An 11,032-nucleotide genomic window follows, 5' to 3' on the forward strand; every position below is an offset into this window, starting at 1 on the left:
GACTTTTAGCTTCTCAATTATTCACAAGAGGTCACCACAGCAGGTAGTGCCTCATGTTTGGGTTGGCAGAATTTTGAAGGATTTTAATAATAATTTGGAGGGGTGCTTTTTTGAACTGCAGGTCCTTGAGGAGTAAAAACATTTCACATTTGAAATGACACTAGTGGGGCTAGTTACAATGCCTTCTTTGTTATGAATTAGCGATACATGTTTTTACTCCTCAAGGACCTGGGCCCTGTTTCAGGAAGCCGGTTTAGTGGAAAAACTGAGTAAGTATACCCTGAGTTAACGAAAACTCTGGGTTTTCGGTTTCACAAAGCGAGTTCAGCTGCAGCCTGAGTGAGTCACTATGACGACACACTCCGTGAAGCTAACCTGCCCCCTAGCAGGTTTACTACAACTAACCCTGACTGTCTCCGCCCCTTTGTCGGAAACCTGACAGTAGGAAGTGTCGGACATGGCGTGCCCCTTCCTTGAAGAGCCAGTAGATCGTGAAGCCCAAATTCTCCGCAGAGCTCTCCGCTGGGAGAGAGTGATCAGAGCGCGTTTGGACATTTTATCATTTCCTGATGATTTTCTGTGCGAACGTTACCGTTTCTCAGCACAATCTATAAGTTATTTGGATAACATCCTCAGGCCATATATTACGCATGTGACACATCGCGGACATGCTCTCAGTTCATTGCATATTATTTGTATTGCACTTCGGTTTCTTGCAAACGGGAGCTTTCTGTATAATATTGGTGACGCTGAGCACATTTCCAAGGCTACCGTCTGTCGGGCAGTCAGGAATGTTACAGTTGCACTGAAACGTCTCCTGTACTCGTCTGTGGTGTTCCCCGGTCATAGACCCACACGATTCATCAAAGAGGGATGCCACAAAATTGCAGGTATCAGGATGAACAAAACTTAATTTATGATGTGGTGATACTTGGACTACTACTTAAATTTTACATTTATTTTCAGGGTTCCCAGGCGTGATTGGCTATACAGATGGCACTCACATTCCAATCATTGCTCCTTCAGTAAATGAAGGAGACTATGTGAACAGGAAGTCTTTCCACAGCATTAATGTACAGGTACATAGTTCCCTGTAGCATGTCAAACTAACAAATTATTTCATTATAGTAATGGATGCTAATTTGTGTTCTCTGCACTGTGAAGATCATATGTGATGCTGCCAACATTATCACAAATGTGGAAGCCAAGTGGCCAGGCTCTGTCCATGACTCACAAATATTCCGTGAATGTACACTGAGCACAAAATTTGGACATGGTGAGTTGAGAATACTTTAAAATATATAAAGACCAATTGCTTCAGGGACATTTGAACTGAAGTGTATCCTTCTGTCTTAGGAGAGTTCACTGGCTACTTGCTTGGTGATAGGGGGTATCCATGTTTACCCTATTTGCTTACCCCTTACCCTGACCCTGAACCGGGCCCACAGCAGCGATATAATCTGGCTAATTGCAGGACAAGAGCCAGAATTGAAATGACTATCGGAATGCTTAAGGCCCGGTTCCAGTGCCTGCAAAGACTCAGGGTCACCCCAGAAAGGGCATGTGACATTATTGTGGCATGTGTGATTCTTCACAACATTGCCACAATTAGAGGAGAACACTGTCCTTCTGAACCAAACATCAGCAGTGATCCAAACCATGAACATCCTGACCCTCCCACGGACATACAAGATGGAAGAGCAGTCAGAGACACCATATGTCACAATCATTTCCTTTGACCCATCACCTCAACATGTTGAAAGAAGAATAAACAGATTTTTTGTTCAACTGGCTTTATTGGTCGCCTGTGTTTCCTGTACACAAAGTATTAAAAGATGTAAACCTCATAAAGTGTCTCTGTTGCTTCCTCCTCTGTAACAGCTGTCAATGTTTCTTCATTATTTTCCTGTAGTAAAGAAATAAACAACATTGCTGTTCTACTGTAAACTCATATAATCTGTGGAGTATTACTCACAACTGCATGTTGGTCTGGCTCAACAGGAGGCTGCACCAGATGCAGTACACCATCACCATCAACTGATAGAATATGAGGTTTATACAGGTCACTTATAACTTACAAGGGACCAAATGGCAATTAACAAACATACCAAGCACCTTACACTTCATTGTCATTATGCTCTCAAAGACAACCAAGGCTGAGGGAAGGCAAAATCAGTCGGAAAATAACTTCACTACAAAATAATCCATTATGGTAAAGAGTTTATCAAATGAATGAGTAGCACTGCAAAGGTGACTGTGAAGAAAGGATGTATGCACATCATGTATTATTTTGAATTTACCCCTTATGTAGGCACTTGTGTCTTGCGGGGTTATTGCCTCAGAGGATGTCCCCGCAGAGATGCCTTCGGCCACAGGGCGCCCACTGTTTTGGCTGAGGGCCAACTGCTCAGCCTCTGTGAGTGGTGGTGGTGGAGGACCCCCACCTGTTTTTCGGGCCTCCGCTTTTTTTCTGTTGGCTATAACGGGCCACATTTGAGCATACAGAGTAAGCAAATATGTACTTGTAATGTGCTCAGATAATTTCAATAAGTGCTTACAGAAAGAAAATTAATGTAGCCTCTAACTGCAATTGATTTACATCGGACAAACAGACCAAGCACTATGGCTCATAATACAATTACACCTTACCTGTTTGGACTATATTTTTATATTTCATTTTTACTTGCTGCCAGGCACGTTTGGGGCCTGTTGGGTTGCACCTGCGCTCACATCACATCACAAAATAAAATGTATAAAATAACAAATAAAATAACATATGATAAAATAACGTGTTAAATGGGTGGAAATCCCTCGATCAATGTTTAAATTAACACTCACGCATTGACTCTGTCGGCTATGTTTTGCCATGCATGCTTTTGCAGCTGTGGCTGTGTTACTTTTTTCCGCGGAATTTGCATGTTATCGGCATATGCTGCCATCAGAATTTCGGCCTCAAGCGCTGTGAAATACATTGACCGCGCCTTCTTTCCCTCCGTCTCCATGGTGACTCGCTTAATCTGTGCTCCGCTTATCAGGGCTTTATGTATCCTCGTCCGCGCGCTTCACTTGGGGTTAAAGCAACTCCGCGTTGACTGAACTAATTGTTATCAGCCTTTCTGAAACGGAATATTCCGAGTTGGACAGTTCGGGGTTACTCAACCGTGAGTGTCGTTTTTCACTCTGAGTTTTCCAAACCGGCTTCCTGAAACAGGGCCCTGCAGTTCAAAAAAGCACCCCTCCAACAGCCAAACCCATCTGTTCTCTGATTGGATAGTTAAATTGACATGACATTGGCCAATCAGATGAAAGGAAGAAAAATAGGGTCAAAATTCGTACTTGTAACTTGAAACTTGAGTGCAGAGTTTCACACGTATTTTTTGGCTAAATCCACACACAAATCTTTTTTACACACACACAAAGTACAAAACATTTATGACCACAATCTGAGCCCATAATCTTTGTCTTTTTCCCATGTGCTGAAGGTTGGGATTATTATTAGAATTAATTGCAAACTGTAAGTTCTTGGCAGCTCAATACCAAATTCTGAGCTGTACACATGTTCGATGTAGTGTGTCACTTTATGCATGGAGATTAACTGCAAAAGAGTTTCAGCTTTCTTGGAAAAACAATATCAGTTATTCTGTTTGTTCATTCATACAATGCATCCTGCTCTTTACATGGTGATACTAATTAATGCATGTTATTCAGAGTAGAGTGCGTTTTATTTGATTTTTTTTAATTGTGTCTGTGTACGTTTGTGAAATTAACTCACCTCTCATCCAAGAGTCTTTTGTCCATTGACCAACTATTGATTATGTGAGTCATCACATGAGCCAAAATGCAAAAAAACAAAAAAAGATGTCATTACCATCACCTGGGACTAAGAACCCCATCCATTAGGTGGCCTACTGACTGCATTGTAGGTGGTGTTGTAAACTTCCACCTCTATTCAATAGCGGTTGTTCACGGTGGACCTTGATGACATCCTTGATATAGTGCCCTTTTAACTTTAGACGCAGTCCTGTTGAGGTGGTTCTTCTCTGTTGTGCCATGTGAGCTTTCAGGCGTGGCTGTTTGGGTTCTCCTATACTCCTACACTATATTGTTTAGCTTGTGTTTGGGAGTTTTGTTGTAGAAATAAATAATAATAATAAATTTGATTTAAGAAAGCGGCTTTCAAAACACTCAAGGACACTGCACACAAGCAATAACAACAACAAACATAGCAAATGAAGCAGATTTTGTCAGACATCTCTGACAAACCTACCACATAAAAGAGAGCAATGTTGTTCTGTTGTATTTCTGTTTCTACCTAGTTGGTGTCTGGCATTATTTCCTTTGCATCTGGTTTGATGAAGATTCAGTTGGGATATTCACATGTTTTAAGAGGTTCCTTTACATGTGAGTATTCCTTTTTTCCCCTTCTGCCTTTGAGGGAACATTCTCTCTCTGATGGTGTAGGGTTCTGATCTCCGCAAGTTGTGTTCCATCGGGTGGTGGCAGTCAAAGAGTAAGTACTGGTCTGTGTGTGGATTTCCAGTAAACTTCATTGTTGAGGCTTCCTTCCTCATTAGTAACCACGCAGTCCAGGAAAATTCACATATTTTCCTTAGTATCCTCTATGGTAAACTTCATGCTTTCATCAATTCAATTAATGTGTTTGGTGAAAACCAAATACATTAATTGATGCTTTTGATGCGATTGGGGCATGTTCCCCAGGTAATACTACAATAAAAATTAGATACATTATGTTTCTTAGATCTGACAAAATGTGAGACAGCACTCTTGTTCAAACATTCTGTTCACACCAAACGCGATAGACGCGGCCAGAGCGTCAGGTTTACATGTAAAGTTAATGTAGAGGCGTGATGACCCGCGAAAATTCGGAAGCAGATTTACGTCACAAAAACGCGCGTCACAGCAGCGCATCTGGCGCGTTTGACTCACGAATGAAACCACGCGCATCAGTTTTTGTGTTGCATTTTGTGCATACGCGCATTTCGCGTCTACCACTCGAGTTGGAAAAATCTGAACTCCAGCGTCAATTCGCGCCGCGACAACCAATCAGGAGCCTGGTGACGTGGCTCTGACCTAGGTCAAAGATCCAGCCAAAGCCCTTCATTCTTTATTCAGTATGGAGTGTGAAGTAGCGTAACAAAAGCAGCATGGAAAGTGATAGGAAGACAGCATCTGCAGACTGTTCAAGTTTCTTTTAAGTGTTCTTTATTTTCTGGCGTCACCTTTCAACAATTTGTGTCACAAAAACATAAGAACCTGTCAGTCAAAATTTCACCTGCTTTATATAGAATTCCACTCACACCTGGATCTCATTAACTTCTACCATTGGGAAAACAGGGTAGACTAAATAACACAGTCTAGACAAAGAAACAGGAATAAAATCATTTTTCCACTTAACAAACTCATTCACCCAACTAAACAGTTTGAAAAGTCAATCTCTTCACTTACTCTGACTCATGAGGTTATTTTAAATGAAATAAACAATTTTACACAAAAGAAATACCCCTTCATTTGGTTACACCCAATTGACATGATCAGTGACATCATATCCTATAAAATCAGGAAGTATTGGGGCGGCCCTTCCCACATACCTGTTTTACACATAGGACCTGCTCAAAGGAACAGACAATGGTAAGTATAACCAAACTACATAAACAAATGAAAGATCCAAATCAATTAATGATGAAGTGACATTTAGCTTTAAGTACATTTGCACAGATGAAATGAATATGACCAATGCTACCACAAACAGACCCGGGATAGTATGTAGAGCCAAGGTTACATGTGCTGTGTTATAGTGATGGGATTTCCGGCTCTTTTTAGAGAACCGGCTCTTTCGGCTCGGCTCATTAAAAAGAGCCGGCTCTTTCGGCTCCCAACCGGCTCTTCAGGTTGTTTTGTTGCTTTAATTAATTTATTATTAACAATAATATAAAATTATGCACAAAAGGAATTACTAATGTAAAAAAAAGTGTTTTTATTTATATATGTTTATATATAAATATATGCGGTGGCCCCTAGAGACAAAACACATACAAACTCCAAAACACATTTCTAGCGTTAACTGAACTTCCAAAACAGAGCTACCTAGATCACTTAAATTACACAATTGAAAGCATATGTGTATGGTTTGTGTACTCATACACAAGCACTCATATACATTCAAATAATTAAACAAAAATGTTCATTTACCTGTTACTACCACACACCAAATCCGATCGTTGGTACTTGCTGGCTTGTGTAGCCACTAGGTAACAAAAGCTCAACACTGCGCCTAGCATTCTGGAGCACTTCTGTTGTCTTTTGTATGTGTTTTGGAGTTTTTACGTGTTTTGGAGTTTGTACGTGCTTTGTCTCTAGGGGCCACCGTAAATATACTTTTATTTATTCACTCCACATAAAATGTAATAAATCATATAATACAAAAAATAATATTTTTACATTTCAACTTTTAACTATTTAAATTTTCAGCTTTTTCCTTTTAAACAAATTTAAAGTGAAACCACACAAAACACTGCAAACCACAACACAATTAAATATAAATTTAAATATGAAAACAAAAAGAAGATGCATATTCTCTGTCATATAGGCCAGCATGAATAAACTTTCTGAATCATCCGCAACTGAAAATAGTTGTCGATGATTACTATACCTTTCTAATGTGAGTTGTTGTCCCTGGCCTTCTTTCTCCGTCTCTCCCTCCCTCCCCTCCTGTTCCTGTGCTACTGCGAGTGTAACTACACCCCCCCCCTTCCCAGCGCAAAGCACAAGGGAGTACATGCGGAGTGAAGCGAAAAAAAAGTGCGAGAGAGAGAGTGAGAGAAAAAAAAAACAACAACAACCCACGGCTCGTGATAAGGAGCCGGCTCACATCGAAGATCCGGCTCTAAGAGCCTTTTTGTTCACGACCGACACATCACTACTGTGTTTACATTAAAGCATTATGATAGACTATAGGATAACAGAACACAAAATAATAATATATGCAAGTGACAAATGGCAAATGAATTCTGTCCTAGCCACTTTGTCACATGGAGGAAAAGCTCATCAGTGTCGTGGCTAATCATCCAGAGCTATATGATGCTAGCTGCTACTTCTACTGAGACAGGAATAAAAAGGACCTAGCTTGGAGGCACATAAGTGAGGAGATCGGGCAACCTGGTAATTTCATTCATTCTTCTTTTGAATTTTCAGACTGACCCGATGAAGCCACGCAAAAGTTAGCAAGCTCGCCTACTGTCCCGCTATTTTCCCACTGATGTACAAATACCTTTCTGCTAACAAGATAATGTGTTTATTCAGAGGACATCTGCAGGAGAAAGTGGAAGAGCCTCAGGGACACATATAATAAGGAGAAGAGGAGTAGGATGCAGCAGGATCGGGTAAGAGATGGAAGTTCTTCGTGGTCATGGGGTTTCTGGACCCTTTCCTCGCCCCGCGGGAGACAAGCGGCAATATGGTGCGGACTGTGGAGAACTTCCCCCCCGAGGACCAGGGACAGCCCAGAGAGGCAGCAGGGGAGTGTCAGTCAGAAGGTATGTTTACCTTTAGAGCCGGTCGGAGCGGACATGCTCCATTTTGCTTAACTATTTTTAAATCCCGGTAGCACTGCAACCACGTAAGCTAGCGCAATAATTTTTTTTGCATATGAAACCGGAGGAGTTGTACTTACATCTTATGCCATCAGCTTGTCCTAGGTCACAGTTTCCTTCCACATATAGCTTTGCAAAAACTGCATAAAAAGCACTTGCAGCAACAAAAACATAATATTCCAGAAACACGCTTTGCCGATCCGAGTAGCTGTTCATAACACTTCCTACGTCCATCGGCGTGAACTATCGCATGTCCGCCATGACCTTCCCGAAACCGGACGTGACGTCATTTTGCGGAAATGTAGTTTTTTTTTACCATTGGGGCCTTATGAGTCTATACTTGTGTTTTTAAAAGTTATGTTTGACTTTATGACTTTCTGTGTCGTTTCTGGGATGCTTAGGACTCATATTGCACTGCTGGAAATAGTTTATTTTGATGCATATGCTGTTATTTTGCAAATTTGCATTATAATATTTATTTTCGTTTTTCTTGCAGTATATGAAAATTGGTGTATTTCAAAAATAAAACTATGAAGACACTTAAAATAAATTTCCTGTGGTGGGAAACTAGTTTGTGCAACTTTTTTGTATTTACAATTTTGAGGGATAAGCCTCTTAAATTTCTGTAACTAGCAATGTATGTTAAAAAAACAAAAACGATTTTCAATTTTTTTGTAGTTTATTGCGCTTTTTTGCAATTTATGTAATTACTATGCACTTAATGCAGACATATTATTAAAATCTGGGCTATAATGGTTGTATTGATGTATATCAACTTGAAATGCTCCCAAAAATGGCTCCACAGCATGTAAAAATATAATATAAGCTCTGGCGGACTTGGTTCTATGGTAGGTCTTAAAGGGTTAATGTAGGCAGTTAATTTATGCGTGTTGTCATATAGGAATATATTTTGTTTATTAATAAACAGTATACAGTGGTCCCACTGTTCATCTGTCACTGCCTCGCCTTTTCGCTGATTTTTTTTATTGCACCGTACAGCTTTCAACAATGTGCATTGCATTCTGCAGCCTGATTGACAAATCTCCTCCGTGTCGTGTCTCCTGCGCTTGCCAAACTTATCATGTTTGGTTTTGATAACCATCACGTCCAATAGAAAAGACAGCACAAAAACACTCATAACTATGAACCTCATTCGGAAATACACACCTGAGGGAAAAAGGCGCACGAAAGTGGCACCGCAGAAGGAGAAAAAGCGCGGCATAATAATACTTTTACGTTTTAAAATCGACAAAGGTTTGAACTTTGAGAATCAACTTGTGAGAACTGCGACTACTGTTCATGTGCTGGAATAAATGAGAGACCACTGTATATAATTTCTCTATGACTATTGTTTTCAACCTGTTAACATTTAATATTGTCTTGATAGAGTCAACTGATTATGCACCACAGCCATCACCTGTTGCTTTTCCTGGCTCCCCAGTCCCTGGTCCCTCCGCTCCTGCTGCTGCACCCACAGGTATGTTGTGATGGCTGCACTTACAGCCACACAGTGGTAATATCACCATGTTAGTGTAGAGGCTTATAAGTAATATTGCATTCACATTTCTTTCTTTAAATATAGGAATTTATTTACAGAACAATAAATAACTGGTTTTGGTTTAGAATTCATTCACATATCCACATAACACTGCATTCTAAAATAAGTGCGCACATTTTAGTTTACACTGTTATGTATGATTAATCTTTTGTTTTCTGAGTTACCTTAGTTGCAGCTGTTCCAGTCCCTTGATTAAGGAGCCAAGAGGTGGAAAAGGGGCGGAGCGAGCTTTAAAGGAAGGCTACAAATTGGTTCACGCCATAATTCAGGACCATGGGGGGGAATTGGAGTTCATTATGTTTGGTTTAGTTAGGTTTTGTGTGTTTTTACCCCTTTTCCTGTTGTTGTGGGCTGATCAGCCACTATTTAAGTTTCCCCTTTGTCTCGTTAAGTTAGGTCAGTTTGTGTGAGTTATCAGTTGTGTTGTCAACTTTGAGTAGAGTTTTGTTAGTTTGACCTCTTTTATGGGCCCAAGATTTTGATTCTTTTTGCATGAGTTAACCAATTATTAGTGATGGCCAAATGAAGCTTTCCGAAGCACTGAAGCTTGTATTGAAAAATGGTTCATTACTCGAAGCTTTTCAACACAGTCCTCTCCGGTGACATCTGGTGGCGAATATTTTGAAGAGCAGCTTGAATCTGCAAAATAAAACGGACTGCTCAATCATCACTGCTCACTCAAGAGTGGAGTTCTCTCCGATATTGGTCCACCGTTCCGTTGCTTTGAACATGTAATTGGTTTTGTCTTCTCGATTGGGGGGCTGAAAAAAATGTAATGCGTATTTGCGTAATACATTTTGATCAATAAACTTTCCCTATTTAAACATGCACTATGGTGTGGCCTTTCTTTGCTCATAACTCCTTGATGTTGGTAAATACAATAAGTGAGCAATATATACATTATACATATGATAACGCACAGCACATTATGGAGTATGCCCCTGCTGTGAAGTCCTGCCTCCATCTACTTGTCATTTAATCACTGGACAGCTGGACAGGTTCATATAAAATATTAGATTAGGCCAATTGTCCTATACATATTTTTGACCTAGGGGTGGGATTGATTGTGAACTGGAAAGGGAAAATGCTTAGGGGGCTGAGTACGGCTGCATCGTTACTGATTTGTAGAATCATTTTGATTCGATACAGGATCCGATTCAATTTGATTGGAATCTGGAAAGTTTTGCCTCAGTCAGAAATATTACAATTCTGGTCATGTATCAGTATATATCCATAATTTCGTATCTATTAAAAGAAAGCTGACACATGTGAGACTTAATTAGAGATGTAAACAGAGAGTTATGAAACCTGCAGCTGCAGAAGCCAGCGGGAAAAAAAGAGGCAAACACAGCGCGGACCCGACGAAGCACCAAAATCTGATTCTGACGCGTCAGGTCCGCGCTCTGTGTTCACGTTTGTATGCAGAATCCGTAAACCTGCTCCCAGTTACTGTTTTAGCTGCATGGTGTTTGACGACATGTTGTGAGGTTTAACCTGAGATGCTGGCGTTTCAGGCATAATAACGTTAATTTACAAATCGACACGGGATTTTAATGAATCAATATCACTTTATTCAATTTAGCATGGATTGTAATCAGAAAAGCGATAATCAAAACCCACCCCTAATCAAGAACTTGCAAAGTAAAAACATGATCTATGTCAGGTAGCCCTTTTGTTATTTACAGTTAAAAAGTGGATTAGTGTTACTGTGTGCTGGCTGAGTCTCTTTCCTTTCTTAGAAATAGTTTCTCCTGCTCTGGAGAAAATCCACTTGCATGGAACAGAAGAGGCTGTGGAGTGCAGGAACCGCACTGCAAGCTGGTAGATATGCAGGTATTCCTGGGTCCTGCAGACTATCACCTAA

General features: G+C 40.4%; 2 long non-coding RNA genes across 2 annotated transcripts; both read left to right on the forward strand.

Annotated features, from left to right (window-relative positions):
* The first annotated feature begins 236 nt into the window (after nucleotides 1-236).
* LOC146677082 (uncharacterized) lies at nucleotides 237-2,307 on the forward strand. Its single transcript, XR_014907383.1, has 3 exons — nucleotides 237-1,079; nucleotides 1,165-1,276; nucleotides 1,357-2,307. It is a non-coding gene; the product is annotated as an uncharacterized LOC146677082 (long non-coding RNA).
* Nucleotides 2,308-7,078: 4,771 nt separating this feature from the next.
* LOC146677083 (uncharacterized) lies at nucleotides 7,079-9,065 on the forward strand. The gene is made up of 3 exons (XR_014907384.1): nucleotides 7,079-7,179; nucleotides 7,321-7,553; nucleotides 8,998-9,065. It is a non-coding gene; the product is annotated as an uncharacterized LOC146677083 (long non-coding RNA).
* The last annotated feature ends 1,967 nt before the right edge of the window (nucleotides 9,066-11,032 follow it).

This window comes from Rhamphochromis longiceps, linkage group LG2 (genome assembly GCF_057381845.1).
Source record: "Rhamphochromis longiceps isolate RC_006_pf linkage group LG2, R_longiceps_female_GT1.1, whole genome shotgun sequence".
Taxonomy (NCBI): domain Eukaryota; kingdom Metazoa; phylum Chordata; class Actinopteri; order Cichliformes; family Cichlidae; genus Rhamphochromis; species Rhamphochromis longiceps.